Source organism: Macaca nemestrina, chromosome 10 (genome assembly GCF_043159975.1).
Source record: "Macaca nemestrina isolate mMacNem1 chromosome 10, mMacNem.hap1, whole genome shotgun sequence".
NCBI lineage: Eukaryota > Metazoa > Chordata > Mammalia > Primates > Cercopithecidae > Macaca > Macaca nemestrina.
This window is the reverse complement of record NC_092134.1, coordinates 126908733-126935318: the sequence shown is the minus strand read 5'-3', so window position 1 is coordinate 126935318 and position 26586 is coordinate 126908733.

Here is a 26586-nt window from a genome sequence, read left to right as displayed (position 1 = left end):
CACATTAAACAGTAATCATAGGAGTGGCATGGACTGATGGGGCAGATAATTGGCCTGCAAATAGATAGTGGCTCAAATTACACTGGCATTTTCCACAAAGCAAATTCCCTTTAAAGTAAATATAATATAATATCCTCCATCCAGAGATGGAAATCCTTCCTTCCTTCCTTCCTGATGGAAATCTTTCCTTCCTTCTTTCCTTCCTTCCTTCCTTCCTTCCTGATGGAAATCTTTCCTTCCTTCTTTCCTTCCTTCCTTCCTTCCCTTCCCCTCCCTTCCTTATTTCATTCCTCCCTTTCCCTCTTTCCTTTTCTCTTCTTCCTTTCTTTATTCCATAACACAGTAGACAACTAAAGAAGCATTTGTGTGTGTGTGTAAAGTCCTCATAAGGATCAGCAGGTTGCCAATTAGATTTGCATATGAGACCTACTCCCTACTCCTTCCAAATATAGGCCTTCTGCCTCTCTCTCACCAAGGCATCACTTTTTATCATTTTATTGTCTCAAATCCAAAAACATTGTCTTCCAGTCTTCCATGGGGTATTCAGTTACCCATCTGGATTTCTTTTTCTTACTCCTTTTTAACTTCAACATACTATGACGCCCAATCGAGTAAAGATTCCATGAAGTGTTTAGGTTGAGAGACAATTTTCCAGGTGACTTATTTTTTGCTTAATGGAAATTGAAAGTTCTATATACATTTCTTCTGCTTAAGGATGAGAAATTACATATCAAAGAGAATAAAAATTGCAGAGGGGAATCAAATAATTCCACTGTTCTTATTTTGTTTAGAATTAAAATATATACTATGTTAAATATATGTAGGTGTGTTGGTTAGTCATTAAACCCTCAGTGCTCTATTTACCATGTGTTTATGCAGCTGATGTGATGCAGTTTGGAAAAATGAAATATTAGAAAAATGGATGTCCTTAGTTTGGTTTGTGTAATGTTATACACTAATTTTTGATTTTTATTTCAGTACCTGCATATGGTTTAGAAATTTAGATAGCACTAAAGTCTCATTTTAAACACCCCTCCCCAACTCCCAGCCCCTACACGCAGCAGTTACATGCCCCATCTTCCCACCTCTGAGTCCCCTTGCTTAAGGAATATTATTTTTCAACATTTTCAGCTACTATTCTAGCATTTACTTCCATATATCCAAACAGTATGCTTATTGGCCATTAAATTTTTTTTTTTCAAATTAGGATAATATCTAATGTCTTTCTACTCTGAAGATTTAACCCTTTTACATTATACTCCACTCCAGTGAACTTCCCCTTTATTCCAGTACATATATTTAATAAATTTTGGTTAAATCACTACTAGGTACTTGGTATACTATGATTACATTTTTTTTCTTGCATACCTTTTCATTTCTCCTGGACTTCACCATCTTTTTTTATTTGCATAGTTTTCTATGTATCTAGAAAATTCAGAAGGTGAGGAGGAGCACGGAACATCACTACGCCTCTCAGGAATTGGCTGAGAGTAGTTCTCTAGCTGACATGCGTCTGCGGTCGATGCGGAAACCGCTCCTAGGAGACAGGAGGCCTAGGAGCACTGTGTGCGGTAGTGCTAAAAGACCTTGGGATCTTCCTAGGGTACAGATATACATAACACTGCAGAGAAAGGAAGGCAATGTATGTTGCTTGGAGAGGTTGCATGCTAAAAATGAAAGGAACTCTACTTACAAGAAGCCTCCCCGTGACATGAGAAATATTTTTACCAAATTTATGCCTAGGGTGCCAAGTATGTGGAGCTTAAAGGGTAAGTTGAAATTAAGACCTTGTAAATATGTGGAATCCAGGAGCAAAAAAATAAAAGAAAACAACATAAAATAAAAACGGCTCAGGGAGACTGCAATGCCTTAAATGCTCTAAGAGATAAGGGGATTGGATATAGATAGGTGTTTTCCCCCAAGATAGGGGACACTTGTGATGAGGACAATTTATCTCTCAGTGTGATGGCTGTTGGAAAGGAATTTCAGCTCCCAGATTGTGAGCTTCAGACTACTGCTCACAGACTTAACGGCCTCCTGCTGCCCTGACGCCAAGACATTTTCCCCCCTTATCTCTCGTATTTTATGTCTACTCTTCTTTCCAAGCTAATACGGAGCTTTGACCTTGGTATACTTCTGTAGGTATGGGTTGTCTTGAGGTCTGGATCATAAATTTTACCTAGGAATTTTGCTATAGATACCAAGGATTTGTTTTATGCCTATGAGGCCAGTGATGTGATAACCTCATATCCTATTTCGTCTGACTGGAAAAGAGATACACACATTTTAAAAGTCGAAACAACAACTTTGGAGGTGTCAGTGGAAGACAGCACAAGATGAAACAGCTGCTAAAGAAACCCAGATTAAGGTAATATCCTGTAACTGAGTTGGGCTAAAGAGAAAATTGATTTTGAACTTACATTTTTTAATGCACAAGAAGGCTCTTTATCAAGGGATTTAATTCTTTCTGGTAACTTCATCTTTGGGGATGTATATATTATTAATTTTCTGGGTATTTTACCATTTTGATATATTATGTTTTTGTTTGGGCATCTCTTATAATCTCAGATGAATTATGGTGAATAAAGTTACTGGGCATAAGTTGAAGTGTGAAATAAAGTTGACTTTTTATGTAGACAGCATCACTGACTTAATGAATGTTCTGATCCACACCAAAGCATTTGAAGGTCAATCATTAAAGGGGCCATTTCACAAATTTCAGGAGGATGTATCAGGGCCCCTGGTGGTAGTGCGGCCGGGCATCCTGAAGGACAATTCATTCCTCCACTCATACTTCCAGTTGACCAAAGGCTTGGCTGTAAAGTCTATTGGCTATGACAGAACAAAAATTTGTGGAATATTGATGAGACTGCATGACCCTATATTACTGTTTTGGCCCAGAGACAAGGGTATTTTTATTTTCCATCCTACTTGCGAAATAATCTCATATGTCACATCCTTACTTATTCCTTCCTTCAGAGGAGCAAGAATAGAGTCTGAACATTCTTTCAGTCATGGTTTTTTACTAATGAATGGGGTTACTTTGATTTAAAACTAGAAAAATGGCACCATCTAGTCAGAAATTTAGTTGCCTTACCTTGTTCTTTAAGTCTCCATGAGGAAAGAGAAAAATAAGGGCTTTTCCCGGGAGGCCCAGCTAAGTCTGCTCTCTCAATTACAGCTTCTTAGTATGCAGTTGGGTGAGTAAATCAGATCAGCCTTGCCCAATTTTGAAAACTTCTTCAATTTGTGGTGCGGGAAAAAATGGCCCATCATGTTGTTAAAGTCAGTGTTGTCAAAGGACGCTGCCCTTTAAGACAAAAATCAGCACTTGATTGGCACTTGATGAATAAACCTGACACTTGAGTCTCATTAGCTATCAACTCCTTGTGCCTATTCTCTATTACTTCCGGAAGGGTGATTCTTCCATTCCTTCCTTTTGCAAAGCTTCCCAGTGTGTCGGGTGACTATGAAGTAACTTGAACCATCACGCTTACATCAGCCAACCATATGACCACATTGGTAGATACTTCGGTAGGCCAAGCTGACGAGCATCTGGCAAAGTGGGTCTCGATCCTGGATTGGAATCATCTGGGGCACTTAAAAAATTATACCAGCTGGCTCTACTCCCAAGGGATTTGATTTAACTGGTCTGAGTTGCACTCCCAGGGTTGATGTTTTTATAATGGTCCTAGGAGTTTCTAATATGCAGTCAGAGTTGACACCTAAATATGATTAGAAGCTGAACAACAAGTACACTTACTTCTGAAACAAGCAAGACATTAGGCTTCTAGGTAACACGACACTACTTTAATTAAGCCTTCTTTATTTTTCCCCATTCCTCCAACCCTAGTTTCCTCAGGGAAGAAGAATAATTAATGATAATTATTATCATTAATAATTTACAGACTTTGTCCAAAGGCTGTAAAGGGTAACATCTCTGGTGTTAATCCTCATCACAGCAGTTATATTTTCATCTTATGGAAAAATCAAAGGCTAATGGTATAATAACTTCCCCAAGGTCACACTGGGAAGTGGAAAAATAGGATTAGAATACTGGGCTGTTTGAATTAATCCATTATCTTATTTCAAACTTATTTGGTAAATAGTTTTACAAGTTTACATTTTAACACCGATATATCTTTATTTATTGAAATTCATTGTATTTGCAACTATTTTAAGAGAAAGGAGTAGATGCAATTTGCCTTTACTCCACTATCTTTAGTTATAAGTCAACAGTACAACTCAAAATTTATTATTCCCAGTAACTTCCAAAATGTCAGAGGTGGCGTAGCTTGCTTAGTAGTTAAAAGAGTATTGGACTTGGAGCCAGACCACATCAGTTCAAATCTCACCTCTATAGTCTGTCCAACCTTGAGTTTACCTAACACCTCTGTGCCTCAATGGTTTCCACATTATGTTTAAGTGTTAATGTTATTAATTAATTCTGAATTATCAACTTAAGGTATTGCATACTAAGGTTTTCTCTCTAATCTTCCTATGCTCCTATCTTTTGCTTTACCCCCATTATTTATTTTTATCATCCAGCCAACAGCCCTTCTAGCCTATTAGCCTAAAGTTTCCAAGACTTAAGGTATTGCAGGCTACCAAAATATTTTTACTTTATGGCAGAACACAAACCAAACCTAATTTGACTGCAGGTGTTAAAACTCATGGAACTTGGCAGAATTAACAGATTTTAGCTGTTTGTGGAACAACTTGAATGTCGTGACTCTGCCCCTTGGGTAGGATGGTGGTTTCGTATGCTGGAAACCTGTAAAGATGGCTGCATGCCAATCCTTTGAGTTAGAGACTTTGAAAGTCTCTGCAGAAGCTCTATTGGCCAGTTTTATTCTCCAATAGCTGCTTGAGAATAAGTAAATAAGTGGCTAACATGCTGTGCTAGTTACAAGTACTGTAGCTTGCTTGTTCTGCTGGTTTACAAAGTAAATGTGTGAGTTTAAAACTTGTCACACAGAATGTTGTAAATTACCTTTGAATCTGGACCGTGGTGAGAGAGAACTTTGGCAAGAGTACCAATGTATATCTGCAATTTGTAAAATTCTTCTTACCTACTCTGATGCAACAATGTCATTACTTGGGTTCCTAAGCATTAGTTTAGAATCAATCTTTATATCTTGTGTCAACCTTTTAAAGATTTCACAGTAATTATAGAAATAGAAAGTCATTCAGTATGCTGAGTATCTCTTATCTATACGTTTATGATATCCGTGTTTAAGAAGACAGACAAAAATATCTGGTCAATATGAGTTTACTGTTTAGATTGCAAGATAACGCATAAAATATAGGCAACATATAGGTAGTAAAGGTAATCAATGCTGTAAATTACAAACACAAGACATGTAGTCAGGTAAGACTTCAAGGAAAAGTAATGACTTAAAGGAAAAGCCTTGAAGAATAGGGTTAGTGAGATTACTGTCATGTGGGAATGACATGAACAAAGGTATTGCCACAAGAATAGTTAGGTATGATCACAAACAGGAAGGAAAGGTTTGTGTTCAATATCAGATCCCTTTTAGAAAATATACATTTAGAATTTTGCTTGGCCTTCTGATTAATCTTTTTCACTATACAAAAGCTATTTTTGAAGTAGCTTCTGTAGTGTACTTCTAGAACATATGCCTTATTCTGACTTTTGTCATAGAATGTTGAGGGAACTAGGGAGTACTGATCTCTAGGATCACCCTTTTCTGGCAATGGCAGAAGGTTGAGGATTACCTGTTCACTGGTTCACTGCTTGTTCACCACCAACCTACTGTTGTAGGTGCCATCATGATGCCAGAGAGCTCATTCTCTACACAGCACTGCTTACACCCTTGCTGATAAGCTAAGTTCTCTTGTAGGAAGTCATATATAGCATCTTGATTTTTAGCTCCTTCTATATCTAATAATGGGGTGAAGATGGATGGATAGAAAGACTTAAGATAATCTTTAGATTTCTACAGATGGGCTTTGTTTTCTCCTCCCTCCAAGTAGTAGTAGCAGAGCCTTGATCAGTACAGGCCTTCTTCCAGACCAAAGCATCAAATGACATTATGGTTAAGGGTATAAATTCTGGAGCCAAATTGTCTCTGTTTGATTCCTGGCTCCCCAGTTTCTAGCACTGTTGACTTGGCCAACATATTTAGTTCCTTAGTGCATTGGTAATTTTATCTGTAAAATGGAAATGATAATAAATGTCTACTTTCTTGGATTGTTCTGAGATATTTAAATATTTAATATATGCCTTTTAAAAGTTCCAGGCACAAAGAAAGAACTCGAAGCATTGTATAATTGTATTTATAATTACATATTTTTGTTTACTAATATTTTTTCTGTCACTGAATATTTCCTACTACATAGGATTAATACAATGGCCAAAACTTCAAATGAATCATGACAGGCTTGTACATATTTTCTCATTTAAAAAATCACCCTATTATATTCACCCCTCTATGTACTTGTGGAAGTTTTACATTTCTCTGGATAAACTGTGCCCTTATCGTCAGCTATCATGTAAATGTATACTCTACTATCACAAAGACTTTTCAGCAAGAAATGTTCTATCTTGCTTCCCCAGTTGCTAAGAAGGGAGAAGGAAAACAATTTTCTCTCCTCCCTTTAGCTCCCTTTCACTCCTCTTTACCCCCCTCAACACAGACATATTGGCACTAATTCTTCTTCAGGAGACTAGAATAAGAAAACAGGAACAAGGATTTTTAGTCTTCCACATTAGAACCTTTTGGACACAAGTTTAAACAAATTTGTCATATGTTAGCCACATGTTTAAAAGTCAGCCAAGTCATTAGATGTCTAATATCCAAACATAAGCTGCAGAGTTTAGAACTACAGTACAAAATTCCCTTTTTGTTCAGAGTTGGGCTACACAGTGGAGTTTTAATGTTGTATGATTTAAAGGGAACCTGACAGCCTTCTTTTTCTGTCCAAAGAATATCCTTCTTTACCCTGTGTCTCTTTTACTAAAGTATTTTTGGGGAAAATGATGAAGGCTTGTAGGCTAATGCAAGTTAGATTACTTTCTGTCCAGGGAGGATTAGGAAGTATGAAACTAGCCAGTAAATTGAAATACTTAGTTGAGTAACAGGAAACATGGGGAAAAAACAGGGCCCTTAATTAAACTTTACCCACATGATTCTCTTGCTGAAAGAGTTTCTGTTTTACTTATTTCTAAAATTCTTTGAAGGCAGATTGGTTCTGTCTAGGCCTCCCTATGTTATCAGGTAAGTAATGGTTACCTCTTATAAAATAGAACCGTAAAACCAAAGTCTATTTTAATTTAAGTAAGGACAGAGATATTTGCCTTTGAGAGATGGTCTAATACTCGATGGTTGTGATGTGACATGTAGACAATATTCACTTAGTGGAAAGCAAGAGTAGAATAACTACTCACTGTTTAGTCTTAAGTGTATTTCTTCAAAAGTGATTATCTTAGTTTACATCCCTTGTTGTTGCCAAGAAGTACGAGTACAGAAGGAAATTAACAAAGTATCTGCAAACCCTGTGAGGCCCCATCTCAAATCTAGCTATGAGACACTGACTCAACCAAATATCATTATCCAGAAAATTTTATTTCCACTTATTCCACTTACTCTCATTGCCAATAATAAGAATGGTAACAGACTAAAACTTTTCTTGTTTCCATTTTACCTTTGGAAACCATCTCTATTTTTGTATAACTGTTAGTTTCCAGTGTATTCAGTGGTCTTACCTTTACTACTAACTACTTTTTTTGGACCTTAGGTTTTTTTTTTTTTTTAAGCTTTAAACTAAAGGTGGCTTGATTAGGAAGATAGAGTAATATACTTTTTGAGTCATTATACTCACATGCGGATCATAGCTTTTTAGCCACCTGTTTCCGATCCTTCAGTCACATTGGGAAATGCTACCTTATATAGATGACCGAATCCATTAGGGCTGGTTAGACCAAGGTGTCATAGTTTGGCTTTGCTTTTGGGGCTATGAATTGTTTGTGGAATAGAGCAACTGTAGACCATAAACACTATAGGTTAAAAATTTAATTCAGTGGCCGGGCGCGGTGGCTCAAGCCTGTAATCCCAGCACTTTGGGAGGCTGAGGCGGGCGGATCACAAGGTCAGGAGATCGAGACCACAGTGAAACCCCGTCTCTACTAAAAAAAATACAAAAAATTAGCCGGGCGCCGTGGCGGGTGCCTGTAGTCCCAGCTACTCAGGAGGCTGAGGCAGGAGAATGGCGGGAACCCGGGAGGCGGAGCTTGCAGTGAGCCGAGATCGCGCCACTGCACTCCAGCCTGGGCAACAGCGTGAGACTCCGTCTCAAAGAAAAAAAAATTTAATTCAGTTGTGGATGTGATAAAACATGAAAATAGCAAATCATGGGTCTTGAAGTTTGACCTCAATTCAGATCTTGCCTCATTACTTGTTATATGACTTTGAGCAAGTTATTTAAACTTTGAATGCTAGTTTCTTTTGTTTAAATGAAGATTTGAAAATATTCCTAGCGGGCTAATATAAGAAGGTAACAAAACAAAACACATTTGTAGATAATCAACAAATAGTAGTTGCTAATATTAACATTAGAGATTTCTAAATTTTCTTTAATCCACTTAATATCAATGTCATCCAAAAGACTGCCAGGAAGGCTAAATAGTAGAAAGGAGAGCTTTATTGGTAATACCAGTTTGCAAACTGGGAAGAGACTGTCTCCTGCATGTACCAAAGGTGCTCTCCCTTTGAAGAACGAAAGGGTAGGTTGATTTTTATGCCTCACAGGATCTACATTATACAATAGAATCATACATATTCAGCAAGTTTAGGATGGAAAGCCATACATATTTATGAGGGGAGCTGAGAGCATGTGGAATGGATAAACATATAGGTAACATGCATTCTATGTTCACTTTGGGGTGGGGTTTCATTGTTGGTGCAAAAGTAATTAGGGTTTTTGCCAGTAAACGTAATGGCAAAAACCACAATTACTTTTGTACCAACTTAATAGCATTAAAATGAGGTGGAATTTTGCTCTTTATGTCAAAGATAAGCTATAAGATACAAAGACAGTTTGTGCACAGTTTCTATAAGCCGGCTGAAACTGAATTGAGGTCTAGAAACATCATCAGGAAATAATGTCTGTAGGGCCAGTTCTTTGTCCAATCACAGTTGTAGTGATCTGGGTTAGTAATCAGAGATAGGAAGCGTCTGACAATTTGCCTGATAGCTCCTATTGTTAGAGAGTTTAGCAAGAGTGTGGTTTGTCTGGTAGCCACAGGAGTTTAAAAAGATGCCATGCCAGTTGAGCCCTGAACTCTTGATCTGCAGGTAACTTTTGTTTCCTTAACCTTAGGGTCCCATTTAGTTGATAAAGGGGCATGCATCTGTTTTGGTCTCTCAGATCACAGCACCATCATGATGAGTCTCTACATTGTCTACTTATTTTTATCCATGTACTTGATGGATCAGATCTTTTTGTAGCCTAATAATAGTTGATACCACACAACGTGAGTGGGTCTTAATTAGCCCATAAAGCAAAGCAACATTCCTTAAGACTGTCTGTGAGTATAATGAACCTCTTATGCTGTGAAGATGTTTTCAGTCCTGTTTTGTTTGGGAGAAAAACCTCTACTCATTTTTTAATTACCTGATCACATACCGCAGATTCAAACTAATTTTGTAAGCTTTTTCTGTATGTTATGCTATATTGCCAACACAAAGATATTTAATCTCCAAACAGAATTCTCCAAAACACCTTGCCCTGTAAGACATTCACTGAAGGCATTGTCCCATCTATTTTGGGCATTTTTTGATCCTTTATCTTGTGCTTAATTTAACAAGTTGGTTAATATTTTTGTTGGAACCTTAGGTGGCTTTAGTTTTCTAAATTCACAGGATGTCCCATGACTAGTGTCAGGCCTCGGAGCCCAAGCCAAGCCATCGCATCCCCTGTGACTTGCACATATAAGCCCAGATGGCCTGAAGTAACTGAAGAATCACAAAAGAAGTGCAAATGCCCTGCCTCGTCTTAACTGATGATATTCCACCACAAAAGAAGTGAAAATGGCCGGTCCTTGCCTTAAGCGATGATATTATCTTGTGAAATTCCTTTTCCTGGCTCATCCTGGCTCAAAAAGCTCCCCGACTGAGTACCTTGTGACCCCCACTCCTGCCTGCCAGAGAACAACTCCCCTTTGACTGTAATTTTCCTTTACCTACCCAAATCCTATAAAACGGCCCCACCCTTATCTCCCTTCACTGACTCTCTTTTCAGACTCAGCCCGCCTGCACCCAGGTGATTAAAAAGCTTTATTGCTCACACAAAGCCTGTTTGGTGGTCTCTTCACACGGATGCGCATGACAACTGGCACTGCCATTATTTTGGAAATAAGACATGAGCATCAGTTAGCTGTAATCATGGGGTTAATCACTTGCATTTACTTTAGAAATATTTACTGTAAGAAAGCAAGTGAAGGCCAGGGAAGTGAGCAGTGCTTCAATATATCCACTCTTTCCAGTCTGAAATAGATTCTGTCTCTATCACTGCCTCATGTCCTATCAAAATTATTCAATGTATTTGTCAGAATTTGAATTCAAAAGGAAAATTCTTCATTAAAATAAAATTGGCTAAATTAATTTGAGTGATAAAACTATTTGACAAATTTAATTTAGGTTCCAATGAGCCAGGTTTGGGGGAATTTATTACAACATCTTTAGAATGGCACGTGGCTTGTCACCGGCATTTAAGTATATAAGTCAATATTCCAATTACATTTCAGAGCTATTTGGAAGTAGCTACCATACTACCATAATGAACTATCTTCTATAAGCTATAGATTTGAACCACAGATTTTTAACTTTCAAACAATTTTAAAAACAAAACAATTATTTCTATTTAGAAATTGTTATACTTTGTTGTATAATACATAAGGTGTAAATTTAAAATGAGCAGGTTCGATGAGGACTGATCTCATCCAGTTAGAATAGGACGGATCTTTTCTAATTCTGGTTTTATCTCCAGTTTTTATGTGGAATGTTTCCTTCTAGTTCATTCTGGGTCGGCTGTTCTACTGCAGGGATTTAAATTCTTGATCTTTAGGCTTTCGATATTAAAGGCTTTCAGGTTTGCTGTTTCCCTTGGCAACCAGTTTAATTGAACAAATAAGAGTCCTTTCTGTGATCATAAACTAAAAGGCTGTTTGTAATTTGCCTTTTAAATTTATCCTCTCATCTAAGATCTCTCATATTCTTTCATGCAATAAAAGCAGGAGTAGACACTGTCATATAAGATGTCTCTCTATTTTGAAGCCCTGAGTATGAAATGTTCGGTTTTTTTTTTCCTTGTGAGTTTGTTTCTGTTACTTGACTCAGTAACAAATCATAACATTTGTATTCTGCCTTATAATTTATAAACCACTTTAATATTCTCATATTAACTTTGTAATAAGCCTATGAAGTAACAGAGTCATTTACTGAACCCTTGGCATATAGTAGGTTGTTAAAGATTAACTGAATGGGCCAGGCTCAGTGGCTCATGCCTGTTATCCCACCACTTTGGGAGGCTGAGACGGGTGGATCACCTGAGGTCAGGAGTTCAAGACCAACCTGGCCAACATGGCGAAACTCCATCTCTACTAAAAATACAAAAATTACCTGGGTGTGGTGGCGCATGCCTGTAATCTCAGCTACTTAGGGAGGCTGAGGTAGGAGAATCGCTTGAACCTGGGAGGTGGAGGTTGCAGTGAGCTGAGATCGTGCCATTGCACTCCAGCCTGGGCAACAAGAGAGAAACTCCGTTTCAACAACAACAACAGAAAAAAAGATTAACTGAATGAAATGTAGATATTAGTATCTTATTCTAAAAACAGGTATTTGAAGCTATGATAAGTTGAAATCATTTTCTAAGATCATTGGGTAGAGTCTGGGCTCATTTTCAGCTGTTCTAGATCACAGGGCTAGGTTTTTTTCCTTTATGCTATATCACACTGACCATATTTGAGGTTTCAGTTTTTGCGTTTGTTTTTAAGGTAAAATTTACATAGATTGAAATGTTCGGATATTAATGTACAATTTGAGTTTTGAGAAGTACATTTATCTGTACAGTGAAAACGTCAACCAAGATATCAAATATTTCCATCTTCCCAGCGCCCCTAGGGATATTTCCCATACCCTTTACCCCATGGCAATCACTGTTCTGACTTTTTTTCCTGCCATATGTTAGTTTTGCCGGGTCCAAAATTTCTTATAAATGAAATCATATAGAAGATACTCTTTATGTCCCAGTTATTTCATGTGGCATAATGGCTAAGATCCATCCACATTGTTGTGTGTATAAGTTGTTTATTCCTTTTTATTGCTGAATAATATTTATTATATGAATATATCACAATTTGCTTATCTGTTCTGTTGATAAGCATTTTGGTTTTTTTTTTTTAGCTATTATAAATCCAACTTCTATAAACATTTGTGTACAAGTTTCTTTGTGAATATAAATGTTTATTTTTATTGGAGACTTACTAGATTATAAGGTAGTTGATGGAGAACATAATGTAGCTACCAAGTCTTTTTCTAAAGTGGTTGTACTATTTTATACTCCTACCAATAACATATAAGTATTCTATTTGTTCCACATCCTAGTTAATATTTACTGTTGTTAGTCTTTTACATTTTAGCTATTGTAGTGGATAGACAGTAGATTTCATTATGGTTTAATTTGTGTTTCTTGGTTAATGTGCTGACATTTTTTTCCTGTTCTTATATGCCATTCATGTATTATTGTTAGTGAAGGGTCCAACGTTTTCCCCACATTTATTTAAGATTCTCTTTTTGTGAGTCATGGGCATTCTTCATATATCCTGGATATACATTTTTGTCAGATATGTTTATTGTGAATATGCTCTCTGAGTTGGCAACTTTTCAATTTGTTTTCTTAATGATATCTTGATGAATAGAAATCTCCCTTGATAAGATTTAGTAGAAGGTTTTTAATTTTATTGATCTTTCCAAAGAAACAATTTTGGCTTTAATTTTTATATTATCTGTCTTTTTTATTTTATTGATTTAAGCTCTTTATTCCCTTCCTTCTACTTCCTAGATGAGCAAATTAAACCCAAAGGACTTTGAGAGATCTTGGTTTTTATTCTAATTTAATTCTGTTGTGTTCAGAGAATGCACTCCATGAGAATTCCTTTTAAAATTTACTTAAATTTATTCTATGATATGTGTGGTCCATATTGGTAAATACTTTAATGCACTTAAAAATATAATATGATTATACATAATTATAGTATAATTCAGTTGTTTCATACAGTGAACAATAAATGTGAACTAGGTCAGGATGGTTATGGTGTTTAAATTTTCTCTCTCCCTACTACTTGATTGTGTACAATTGTTTTATTAATTGCTGAGGAAGAGATATGGACATCAGCCTATTTTTGTCTGCCCCTCCCTTCCCAAGGCATTGGAGGGGAATGTGCCAACCGGCAGTTAGAAGAGAAAGATGGCATTGGGGGAAATTTTAGAGAGTCTTCAAACTCTTTTTTATTCTCATGTTCCATATTTCTAATTTTAACCTAAATAATGTGCTTTTACACTGGATTGTAAAAGGCATGTGATTTTAGAGATTTTATTTTGGGATGTACTGTCTTAATGCTGTATTAAAGGGAAACAATGATTAATGTGCATCACCCTATCTTGTTTTTGATGCCAGGGTAGTTGTATGATTTTGTTACTAGCAGTGCTATACCTGAATGTGACTTGGTTACCTTGGAAATGCAGGAACTTATATGAAAGTACTGTAAAATAAAATGAGGATTGGTTCCCAGGAAAAAAAATTGTATATTTTATTTTTGTAGATTTTCTTTAATTCTGTCCATTTATTGCTTCATGTATTTAGAAGATCTGCTGTTAGGCACACACATATTTATAATTCTTATGATTTCAGTTGAATTGACCATTTTATAATTATGAAATAACTTTGTCTTGGGTAATATTCTTCCTTAGTTTACTTCAACTGCTATTAATGTAGGTACTCTAGACTTCTGCTGACACTTTTCATGGTGCCTGCTTTCCATCTACTTACATTCAATTTCTCAGGGTCTTTATATTTAATGTGTGTTTCCTATACACAGCATGTAGTTAAACCTTCCTTAAAATTTTTTATTGATACATAATATTCGTACATATTTATGGCTACATGTGTTATTTTTGTAACATGCGTAGGATGTGTAATGACCAAGTCAGGGTATTTGGAGTATCCATTCCCTTAAGGATTTATCATTTCTATGTGTTGAGAACATTTTAAGTCCTCTTTTCTAGCTATTTAGAAATATACAATACATTGTTAACATACTCACCCTGTTTTGCTATAGAATATTAGAACTTATTCTTCCTGTATAACTGCATGTTTGTACCCATTAACCAACCTCTCTTCATAAACCCCACAAATACATGTTTCCTAGCTTATGGTCTCTATTATTCTATTCTCCACCTCCATGACATTTTAGCTCCCACCTTGACAATCTGCATTATTTATGTTTCTGTGCTTGGTTTATTTTACTTAACATAATGACCTCCAATTCCAACAATGTTGCTACAAGTGACATGATTTTATTATTCTTTTATAGCCAAGTGTTATTTTATTTTATATATATATATATTCCATATTTTCTTTATCAGCTGAATCATTGATGGACACTTAGGTTGATCTCATATCTTTAGTATTATGAATAGTGCTGTAATTAAAAAAAAGTTACAGGTATCCCTTTGATATACTGACTTCTTTTCCAATGGATAAATACTCAGTGGGATGGCTGGACCATGTGGTGGTTCTATTTTTTTGTTTTTTTGCAAAATTGCAATACTATTTTCCATGGTGGCTATACTAATTTACAGTCCTACCAACAGTATATTAAAAGTTTCCTTTTCTCTGCATCCTTACCAGAATTGTTTTTTGACTTTTTAATGATAGCTATTCTAACCGGAGTAAGATGATATCTCATTGTGGTTTTGATTTGCATTTTTCTAGTGATTAGTGATGGTTAGCATATTTTTATATACCTGTTGGTCATTTGTATGTTGTTGTTGTTGTTGTTGTTTTTCTGAGATGGGGTCTCGCTCTGTAGCCAGGCTGGAGTGCAGTGGTGCAATCTCAGCTCACTGCAACCTCTGACTCCCTCCTGGTTCAAGTGATTCTCCTGCCTCAGCCTCCCGAGTAGCTGGGATTAGAGGCATGTGCCACCACACCCAGCTACTGTTTGTATTTTTAGTAGAGATGGTGTTTCACCATGTTGTCCACGATGGTCTCGATCTCCTGACCTCATAATCCACCCGCCTCGGCCTCCTGAAGTGCTGGGATTACAGGCGTGAGTCACTGCACCCGGACTGTATGTTGTCTTTTGAAATACGTCTATTCATGTTTTTTGCCCATTTTTAATGGGACTCTTTGTTGTTGTTGTTGTTGTTTTCTGTTGAGTTCCTTGCATATTCTTGACATTAGTTCCTTGTTGGATGAACTTTATAAATATTATCTCCCATTCAACAGGTTGTCTCTTCACTCTGCTGATTGTTTCCTTTGCTGTGCAAAAGCTTTTTAGTTTAGTATAGTCCCATTTGTCTGTTTTTGCTTTTGTTGCCTGTGCTTTTGAGGACTTAGTTATAAAATCTTTGCCTAACCATTGTCCTGAAGTGCTGAACTATGTTTCCTTCTAGGATTTTTATAGTGTTGGTCTTGCCTTTAAGTCTTTAACCCATCTTGAATTGATCTTTGCATATAGTGAGAGATAGGAATCCAGTTTCATTCTTCTGCATATGGATGTCCAGTTTTCCAAGCAGTGTTCTTTATAGAGGATGTTATTTCTGCTGATGCGTATTCTTGGCACCTTTGTTGAAATTCGTTTAAACACATGGATTTATTTCTGTGTTCTTTATTCTATTTCATTAGTTTATGATTCTGATTTTATACCAACACTCATGTTCTGGTTACTATAGCCCTGTGATGTTTTGAATTTAGGTAGTGTGATGCCTTTGGCTTGGTTATTTTTATTCAGGATTGCCTTGGCTATTTGGGAACTTTTCAGTTCCACACAAATATTAGAATTGTTATTTTTTTATTTCTGTGAAAAATGACTTTGTATTTTGATAAGGATTCCATTGAATCTGTAGATTGCTTTGGGCAATACAATCATTTTAATAACATTAATTCTTCTAATCAATGAGAACTGGATGTATTCCCATTTGGTTTTGTCCTCTTCAATTTCTTTCATCAGTGTTTTGTAATTTTCCTTGTAGAGGTCATTTATCTCTTTGATCAAATTTATTTTTAGATTTTTTTTTTTTTGCAGCAATTGTAAATGGGATTGCCTTCTCGATTTCTCAGCTAGTTCATTATTTGTGTATAGAAATGCTACAGATTTTTGTATGCTGATTTTATATCCTGTAACATTACTGAAATTATGTATAAGTTCTAAGAGAATTTTAGTAGTGTCTTTAGGTTTTTCTAGATATAAGATCATGTCACTTGCTAAGAGAGACACTTTAATTTTCTCTTTTCAAATGTAGCTGCCTTTTATTTATTTTTGTTGTCTGATTGCTCTAGCTAGGACTTCCAGTACTATGTTGAGTAGGAGTAGTGAAAGTGGGAATCCTGGTCTAGTTTCAATTCTCAGAGGAAAGACTTTCAGCTTTCCCCCATTCAGTATGATATTAACTGTGGGTTTGTCATACATGGCCTTTATTATGTTGGGGTATGTTCCGTTTATGTCTAATTTGTTGAGAGTTTGTATCATAAAGAGATGTTGACTATTATCAAGTGCTTTTTCTGCATTTATTGAGATGATCATACGATTGTCATTCATTCTGTTGATGTGATGTATCACGTTTATTAATTTGCATGTGTTGAACTGTCCTTACCTCCCAAGGATAAATCCCACTTGATCACTGTGTATTATATTTTTGATATGTTGTTGGATTCAATTTGCTAGTATTTTATTGAGGATTTTTGTATCTATATTCATCAGAGATATTGGTCTGTAGTTTTCTTTTTTTGTTGTTGCATCTTTGGTTTTGGTATTAGGATAATGCTGGCCTTATGGAATGAGTTAGGAAAAATTCCATTGTCTTCAATTTTTGGGACAGCTTGAGGAGAATCGGTGTTAGTGTTTTGTAAGTTTGATAGAATTCAGCAGCGAAGTCATCTGATTTGGAACATTTCTTTGTTGGGAGATGTTTTATTACTGAATCCACCTAATTACTGATTATTAGTCTCTTCAGGCGTTCTATTTCTTCCTGATTCAATGTTGGTAAGTTGTGTGTGTCCGGGAATTTATCTATTTCCTATAAGTTTCCCAGTTTGTTAGTGTACAGTTGTTCATAATAGCCTCTGATGATTATTTGTAAAATATTTCTTTGGTATCAGTGAGTATGTCTTCTTTTTTGTTTCTGATTTTATTTGGGTCTTTTTTTCCATTTTCCTTGGTTAGCCTTGCTAGTTGTTTACCAATGGTATTTATCTTTCCGAAAAACCAACTTTTCATTTTGTTGATCCTTTTTATTGTTTTTTAAGTCCCTATTTTGTTTAGTTTTGTTCTGATCCTTTTTTTCTTCTACTAATTTTGAATTTGGTTTGTTCTTTTCTTTCTAGTTTCTTTTTTTTTTTTTTTTTTTGAGACGGAGTCTCGCTCTGTCGCCCAGGCTGGAGTGCAGTGGCGCGATCTCGGCTCACTGCAAGCTCCGCCTCCCGGGTTCACGCCATTCTCCTGCCTCAGCCTCCCGAGTAGCTGGGACTACAGGCGCCCACAACCGCGCCCGGCTAATTTTTTGTATTTTTAGTAGAGACGGGGTTTCACCGTGGTCTCGATCTCCTGACCTTGTGATCCGCCCACCTCGGCCTCCCAAAGTGCTGGGATTACAGGCGTGAGCCACCGCGCCCGGCCTCTTTCTAGTTTCTTAAGGTAAATTGTTAGATTGTTCATTTGAACTCTTTCTATATTTTTGATGTAGGTGTTTATTGCTATAACTTCCCTCTTAGCATGTATTTTTGCTGTATCCTATAGGCTTTGGTAGGTTGTGTTTCTATTTTCATTAGTTTCTAGACATTTTTTGATTGCCTTTATAATTTCTACCCTAACTTGATGATCATTCAGGATCATGTTGTTTAATTTTCATGTATTTTTACGGTTTCTAAAGTTCCTTTTCTTATTGATTTCTAGTTTTATTACATTGTGGTTAGAGAAGATAATTGAAATGATTTCAATTTTTAAAAAATTTTTGAGACTTGTTTTGTTTCCTAACATATGGTCAATTTTGGAAAATGTTTCATGTGCTGTCAAGAAAAACGTGTATTCTGTAGCTGCTGAATGAAATATTCTGTAAATGTCTGTTAGGTCCATTTGATTTAAAGTACAGTTTAAACTCAGTGTTTATTTGTTAATTTTCTGTCTAGATTATCTGCCTAATGCTGAGGGTGGATTGTTGAAGTCCCCAGCTATTATTACATTGGAGTCTATTTCTCTCTTTAGGTATAATATTTGCTTTATATATCACAGTTCTCCAATGTTGGTTGCATACATCTTTATAATTATTATATCCCCTTGCTGAATTGATCCCTTTATTATTATAGAATAAACATTGTCTCTTTTTCACTGTCTTTGTCTTAAAGTTTATTTTAATTAAGTATAGTTACTTTTGCTCACATTTTGTTTCTGTTTGCATGGAATATCTTTTTCCATCCATTTATTTTCAGTTTATATGTGTCTTTACAGATGAGGTGGATTTCTTGTAGGCAGCACATAGTTGGGCCATATTTCTTTTATTCAGTCAGTTTATATCTTTTAAGTAGAAAGTTAAATCATTTTATATCCAAGGTTATTATTTTTATGTGAGGGTTTATTCCTGTCATTTTATTGATTGATTTCTGGTTGTTTCTCTATCCTTTGTTTTCTTTCTCCCTTATTTATCATTGTGATATGGTGGTTTTTTGGTAGTGGTAAAATTTGAGTCCTTACTCTTTCTCATTTCTCAACCCATTTGCTCTGCCAGTGGGTTTAATACTTTCATGCAATTTTATAACAAGAGATATAGTCCTTTCACTTCCAGGTGTGGGACTTCCCTAAGCATTTCTTGTAGGAGCAATCATAGTGATATGAATTTGTAATGGTGATGAGTATTTTTAGCTTTTGCTTGTCTAGGAAAGAGTTTATTTCTCATTCATTTATGAATGATAACTTTGGTCTGTATAGTATCCTTTGCCAGCAGTTTCTTTTTCTTTCAGCACCTTGAATATATTATGCAACTCTCTCCTGGCCTGTAAGTTTCTGCTGAGAAATCTGCTGTTAGTCTGATGGGGGTTCCCTTATAAGTGACTGGACAGTTTTCTCTTGCTGATTTTAAAATGTCCTCTTTGTCTTTGACTTTTTACAGTTTCACTCTAATATGCTGTAGAGATGTTTTTGAATTTTATCTATTTGGGGAATCCCTGAGCTTCCTATATCTGATGTGTCAGTCTCTTGCTAGACTTAGGAAGTATTCTGCCATTATTTTATTAAATGGTGTTTCTATCCCCTTTGTTTTTTCTTCTCCTTCTGGGACACCAAACATTTGATATTTGGTTTCTTTATGGTGTCCCATATCACATAGAATCTGCTTATTCTTTTTGATTCTTTTTTCTTTATTTTTGTCTACTGGGTTATTTCAAAAGACAAGTCTTTGTGTTCTGAAATTCTTTCTGCTTGATTGTGTCTCTTGTTGAAGCTTTTGAATGTATTTTGTATTTAATGAAATAAATTTTTTAGTTCCAGAATTCCTGTTCCATTCTTTTTAATGATATCTATCTTTTTGTAATTTTAAAATTCATATCCTGAATTGTTTTCTGGATGTCTTTTTATTGTTTGTTTGTATAGTCTTGTATCTCACCGAGCTTCTTTCATATCATCATTTTGAATTCTTCTGGGATTTTATAAATTTCTTTTTTATTGGTATGTGTTGCTGGAGAATTATTGTTTTCCTTTAGAGATGTCATATTTTCTTGCTTTTTCATGTCTTATTTGCCTTTACATTGATATCTGCATATCTGATGTAACAGTCACTTCTAATGTTTTTGAATTTGTTTTCATGGGGGAGGACATTTTCCTGAAGATTAATCTATGTTGTTGGTTGGATAGGGCACTTTGGCTTAGATTCTGCGCACAGGCAGTAGTGCAGTTCCTGTACAATTTCTTCAGCTTTAAACAGCATATATGGCATCTGTGATTTTCTCAGTGGTTTAGGTTGCATTCGTATTGGAGGCTGTGGTGAAGTTTTGCTGGGGATGGGGATGTCAGGTGGGCCAATCCTTGTGCCCCACTGGTGGCAATGTGGGCCAATTGTACCTGAAGTGGTGTATGCTGGCACTGGATTAGCAGCTCCTTGCATGCTGATTCTTGGGCATTCGGGAAGCTTGCTCAGGTGCCAGTAGTGGCAGTGGTGGGCCAGGCAGGTGGGCAGGTCCTCTAGCCTCTGGGCATTAGGCATGGCAGGGGTGATGGCCATAGCAGTTGCAGAACATGCCTGTCTCCCAAGTGGTCTGCACTGATGTTGGTGCTTGGTGCTGTAGGCTCAGTAGGCCAGTCCCTGGCCCACAGGTGGCAAGTGAAGGTAGATGCTGTCTGTTGTGGTAGTGGCAGGTTGGTTGGGCTTCACATCAGGTTCCTGGGAGGAGTACCCAGGTACAATGATGATGAATGGGGCTGGGTGATCCCCAGGCTCCTAGATGATATGCTCAGGCCCTGAGGGGGCAGAGCTGGACAGGGAAGGCCTGTCCTCAGGCCCCTCATTGCCGTTTGCGGGCACTGGCTGTAGCAAGCAGGGGTTGGAGTGATCCCTGGGACTCTGACAAAATGCTTGGGTGGGGTTATCAGTAACTGCACTGTGGACCTACTACTGGGGTGGCCAAGGTTGCTTTTAGTAGGAGCAACCATAGGCAGGGGGCTGAGGAGAATGCACTTCAGCTCCAGGTGGCAGCTCTGGGTGCAGCAGCCTCCCGTCAGGGAATTTGTTAATGCACAGTGCCTTCATGACTGGGGGGCAGTAGGGTCATTGTCAGTAGATTGCCCTTCAGCTTTCTTGAGGTCCCCTGTTTCTTTGCTCCAATCAGAAAAGTGCTCCCAGGCAAAAAGTCTAGGTCATTGTTGGACTAATCTCATGCATTCTCCTCCCTGAGGGATCACCATTCTATACTCTCTGTTGTTCATCATCTGACAATAAGCCCCTCATGTATTTTGTCTTAGGTTACAATTTTTTTTTTAATCTCGAAGGCATTAGTTGGATACCAGTTAGTTACTTCACTGTGGGCAAGAGTGGAAATCTCATGGGCAGAAACAGAAGTCTTAATTACTGATTATTTTTTAGCTACTTTGTCCCGACTAAATATCAATAGCTTAAAATAAGTGTTTACACGTACTTTCTACTCATCTTTCCCACATCAGCATAAGCTACTAAGAGAGTTTCCTTGTTTCCCTAGAACAGTAGTTCTTGAAGTATAGGTTACAGACAAGCAACACCGGCATCGTCTGCACAACTTTTAGAAATAAAAATTTACTGGCCTCACCCAAGATCCGATGAATCAAAAAGTGTGTTTGGGAACCAGCTGTGTGTTGTTGTAGCTGTTGTTGTTGAATAAGCTTCCGGTGATTCTGATGTGCAGTGAAGCTTAGCTCCTATCCCATCAGGTCTCCTGCTGTCTCTACAGTATCCTTTGTTGTAATTACTTGATTGGTTGTGTAACTTCCCTGTAAGATCTTAGAGAAAATGTTTCTCATAGTCACCTGATTCCCAAATTTATGACTGACAAAAAATTTGAGTATCTGTGCTATTGCTTTGTCTTCCTTTCTTAACACAATTTTTCTCCTTATACTCTAAAAGGTTCATAAATCTCCCAAGGTTTTTTTTTTTTTAGCATGGAAAGATTATATTTTTTAAATGACTTTAATTGGTTTCATTTCATGGGATTATTATACTTTTTCTTTTGGAGAAGAAAAATTCACAAGTTTATGTAGATACCTGAAAATTTTTTTGTAGAGTAAACTTGTCCAAAGAAGCATATCTTTGTAGTTTTCAGTTTAATGAATGCTTTTAGGTTGAAGTAGATATGGGAGATAGTTCCCATTCAATGCAATTCTGCTTTCAGGAGTCCTATCAGTTGAGTATTTTAGTTAGACCAGCGCCTGGTGGAGTAAGGAATGCTTCAGGATACAGTTATTTGTCTTCCTGTCATGATCCCCAGAAGTAGGATCATGATATCATAGAGTCTCAGGGATGGAAAAGATAAGAAATTTTTGATTAGTATGATAGAAACCACATTCAAATAAAGACTGTGTGGTGAAGATTCTACATCTATTTTGGGCACTAAAGTAAATTACTATGAGGAAATTGTAGAACCTTTTAACATCAGTTTTATTATCTGTAAAATAAACATGATTTTCTTCAATGCAAAGACTATTTACTCTCAGTTTACAGCTTCACTATCCTTCTGCATCATACATTTCTTCTTCTTGACTGGAATGTTTCTGTGAGCTTACTTATTTTGCAATATATCTGATTTTTTATCCCTCTTTTTAATCCCATATCTCCCCACCACCCCAAGAAATAGCTAGCCTTTTACTTAATCTTTGTCCTACCAGGCATTCTGTTGAAATTTGCTTAAAAGAGAAGATGAAAGTCTTTAAATCTATGTTATAAATCCTATCATGAATTGTAAATTAGTTATCATTAGTAGCATTTAGTGTACCTCTACTAACCTCATAGCCTTAGAATTGCATGTATTGCTATGGCATTTATTAATTTTCACCTTTACTGCCAGTAAGGAACGCACACACGTAGTCGTGTGCCACATAATGATCTTTCAGTCAATGACTGAATAATCCCATAAGATGATAATGGAACTGAAATTTTCCTATCACCTAGTGACTTGTGTTACAGTTGCCTACAATATTCAGTACAGTAACATTCCATACAGGTTTATAGCTTAGGAGCAATAAGCTATGCCATATAGTCTAGGTGCATAGTAGGCTGTACCATCTAGATTGCATAATTACATGCTATGCTGTTCATACAGTGACAAAATCACCCAAAGTTGCATTTCTCAAAACATATCCCTGCCATTAAGTGTTGCATTTTCCCCTTGAGTTTCCATATATCTATTCTTAAATTATAAGCTACTCAGTTTCCTAAAAATGTAGTATATGCTTACAGGCAATTGAAATGTAGGAAGTCTAAGGCCTTTTCTGTGTAGCCTATCTGAATGTTCAAATTTATCTTTCATCTTTTGTCTTTTTAAATATACTCAGAAACCTTTAATTTATGCACATATTCATACAAATTTTCTTCTGATATCAGTGGATTCAGAAACATGGCTTGAGATCCTTATTTAAACATTTTGTAGTTTTTTAACATAATACATGCTTATCTACAGCTTTAAAAAACTAACCAGAGTATAAAACATTGTCTTGGTCAGCTCAGGCTGCTATAACGAAAATACCATAGACTGTGCGGCTTAAACCCGGGGAGCCCAACCCCTGGGCCACAGACTGGTACTGGTTTGTGGCCTATTAGGAAATGGGCCGCAGAGCAGGAGATGAGTGGCAGGCAAGCGAGTGATGCTTCGTCTGTATTTACAGCTGTTCACCATCGCTTGGATTACCACCTGAACTCTGCCTCCTGTGAGATCAGTGGCACCATTACATTCTCATAGGAGCACAAACCCTATTGTGAACTACACAAGCAAGTGATCTAGGCTGCGCATTCCTTATGAGAATCCAATGCCTGATGATCTGTCACTGTCTCCCATCACCCCCAGATGGGACTGTCTAATTGCAGGAAACAAGCTCAGGGCTCCCATTGATTCTACATTATGGTGAGTTGTATAATTATCTCATTGTATATTATAATGTAATAATGATAGAAATAAAGTACATGATAAATGTAATGTGCTTGAATTATCCCAAAACCATCTCTCATCTCCTGGTCTGTGGAAAAATTGTTTTCCATGAAACCAGTCCCTGGTGCCACAAAGGTTGGGGACAATGACTTAAACAACAAACATTTATTTCTCACAGTTCTAGAGGCTGGGAAAGCCAGTATTATGATTCTGGGAGATCTGGTGTCTGGCGAGGAACTGCTTTCTGGCTTGTAGACAGCTGCCTTCTTGATTTCTCCTAACATGGCAGAAAAGGGGATCTCTGGTTTCCTTTTCTTCTTATAAGGACACTAATCCCAGCATGGAAGCTCCACCCTCATAATTTCATGTAAACCTAATTACTCCCAAAGGCTCACCTCTTTATAACGTCCCATTGGGGTTGAGGTTTCAACATATAAATTGTAGGGAGACAAAAACGTGCCATATATAATGAATATTTGATCAAACATTCACAATTGCCATAAACATCCCAAGTACCATTCTATTAACAGCAAATATTGCAAATGTTAACAGTAAATGCTTGTTCGTGCCTCAACTTTCTCTGATATGAAATCCAGGTCATTATGAATAAAATGAGAGATTTACTTTTTCAGACAAGCCTGTTTTCAGTAGAGTCACAGAGAAATCAGTTACCATGACTACAAGGTTAGTTGCCAGTTCATTTGCTTATTAAATTACTGTCTAATAGTCATTCCTACTTCCTGGTCCAGATACATGATCTGACCTTTCATTTTGAATTGCTAAGTAAAATTATGAATTCATGTTTTCATTTTCCTATTTGAGAAGACAGGTTTTTGTGTTTCCTTGGTTATCAAGATTAATTTTTCTGGATTGATTCTACTAAGTCCTGTTACATGAACTCTCAGGGTGGAGTTATATAGGTTTCAATGGTTTCACTGATAAAATATAATTGACTTCCTACAATGGGAACTTAAGTTTCTTTTCTATGAAAATTATAGCATGCCGATAAGTATTTGATACTGATATTACTACTGCCTATGTATGGGATTTTACGTATATCTTGAAATGAATTCAATAAAGTCAGCTGGCAATAACCAGATACATTTTACTCATTGCCAAAAGGAAACTTCCTGAATTAAGTTTGAGATGGGATCATATTAGCTGTTTATTTTTACTCTGATGTCTTAAAAGCATTATATTACAAGATATGCTTTAGAAATGAGAGAAGTATGTAAAAATGTTCACATTAATTTGATTTTTTTCTACTTCAACTTTCCTGTAAGGAGTCTTGGTTAAGGCATTGGAAACTGTCAAGCCTCTGGAGGAAGATATAAAATTAATTCACTAAAATGAGACATATTATAATGCATGCTAACCCTTAAAAATACTGAGGGAACAAGAGGAAGAGAGTTGACTCACGAGAGATTGGCATCAAAAGAAGTGAATTGGTTGCCTTTATTTAGATTAAGACTTTTCCTTTCAGTGTATGTTAATCTCCTGTTTTGCAAAATGCCTGGGCATGTCTTTGGATCTTTCTGAATAATTGAGAAGGAAATGATTAATGAATCAATGCAGTGCTAAACTTTATGGTTAATCACCAATATGTGTGACCTACTGCTACTCTGCTATGTATATATCAGAGCACACTGGCTCAAAGATTCGGTTACAGAATGATAACCAAAACAGCATGGTACTGGTACCAAAACAGATATATAGACCAATGGAACAAAACAGAGGCCTCAGATGTAACAACACACATCTACAACCATCTGATCTTTGACAAACCTGACAAAAACAAGCAATGGGGAAAGCATTCCCTATTTAATAAAAGGTGCTGGGAAAACTGGCTAGCCATATGCAGAAAACTGAAACTGGACCCCTTCTTTACACCTTATGCAAAAATTAACTCAAGATGTATTAAAGCCTTAAATGTAAGACCTAAAATCATAAAAACCCTAGAAGAAAACCTGGGCAATACCATTCAGGACATAGGCATGGGCAAGGACTTCATGACTAAAACACCAAAAGCAATGGCAACAAAAGCCAAAATGGACAAATAGGATCTAATTAAACTAAAGAGCTTATGCACAGTAAAAGAAACTACCATCAGAGTGAACAGACAACCTACAGAATGGGAGAAAATTTTTGCATTTTATCCATCTGACAAAGGGCTAATATCCAGAATCTACAAAGAACTTAAACAAATTTACAAGAAAAAAACAAACAACCACATCAAAAAGTGGGCAAAGGATATGAACAAACACTTTTCAAAAGAAGACATTTATGCAGCCAACAAACATATGAAAAAAAGCTCATCATCACTGGTTGTTAGAGAAATGCAAATCAAAACCACAATGAGATACCATCTCATGCCAGTTAGAATGGTGATCATTAAAAAGTCAGGAAACAACAGGTGCTGGAGAGGATGTGGAGAAATAGAAACGCTTTTACACTGTTGGTGGCAGTGTAAATTAGTTCAACCATTGTGGAAGACCATGTGGTGATTCCTCAAGGATCTAATACCAGAAATGCCATTTGACCCAGCAATCTCATTGCTGGGTATGTATCCAAAGGATTATAAATCATTCTACTATAAAGACACATGCACACATATGTTTATTGCAGCACTATTCACAATAGCAAAGACTTGGAACCAACCCAAATGCCCATCAGTGATCGACTGGATAA